We start from the raw sequence: 927 nt of genomic DNA, 5'->3' as shown, positions 1-927 counted from the left end.
AGAAAACGCAAAGCTAACAAAGCTCTCTCTCTCCATGATACGGCTGATGGATCCTTTGGCCAGTTCAAAACTCTTGGTTTTCAAAGCTCTAAGGCCCTTGATATACACAGGTGGGTTTAATATAATTTTTTAAATTCTCTTCAGTTGATTCTAATTTTGGCACATTATAATCCTAGTAGATTGATGTTTTAAAAAGCTACGGGGTCAGCTGGGACCTGGCCCTGTAGCTCAGCAGACTAAAGTGTCTTTCTAGGCAGAGTGCAAGGACCAGGGTTAGATCCTCAGCCCCACAAGCCATGCTGGCCCCACCCCCAGGGCACTCTGAAATGTGATTGAGACTGGGCATGGCAGGGTGTGCCTCTAATCCCAGAACTTGGGAGGCTGGAAACAGGAGGATCACTACAAGTTTGATCTGTGTAGTGAGACCCTGTAGACCCTGTACTAAATATATTTTTTTAAAAAGCAACCTGCAAATTCATTAAACCTTGGAAACAAAATATAGAGTTATTGTTATGTAAGTTGTGCTCCCCAAGTGTTGACACCTGTCTGTGACAAACTAAAGTTTCAGGGTAACTCTGTGAGAGGGACTGATTCCTCAAATTATCATTTTCAGTTTCCCCATAAATTGTCAGGAGAAGAAGCATAAGCTACAGGTCCTGGATTCTCTAACCCAGAGCAAGAGTGAGAACTTCCTCTTACCCTTTTGCCACAGAGCCAACCCCTCACACTCCAGAAGGGCACCCTTCATTATAGCTGGTCTGTAAGAACCCATTCTTGTAGACACATCTGTTTATTAAATTCTACTTCAGAGGAGAGCCAAAGAGAGAGAGCTTAAGTTGAGAAAATATTCATATCCTAAGTCATTATGTCCTCACCCAATGGAAGAAAAATAAAGAAAAAATTGAGAGGCTTTTCCTTTTTCCTTTT

Source organism: Octodon degus, unplaced genomic scaffold (assembly GCF_000260255.1).
Source record: "Octodon degus isolate 3935 unplaced genomic scaffold, OctDeg1.0 scaffold00001, whole genome shotgun sequence".
Taxonomy (NCBI): domain Eukaryota; kingdom Metazoa; phylum Chordata; class Mammalia; order Rodentia; family Octodontidae; genus Octodon; species Octodon degus.
This window is presented reverse-complemented; position numbering follows the sequence as displayed.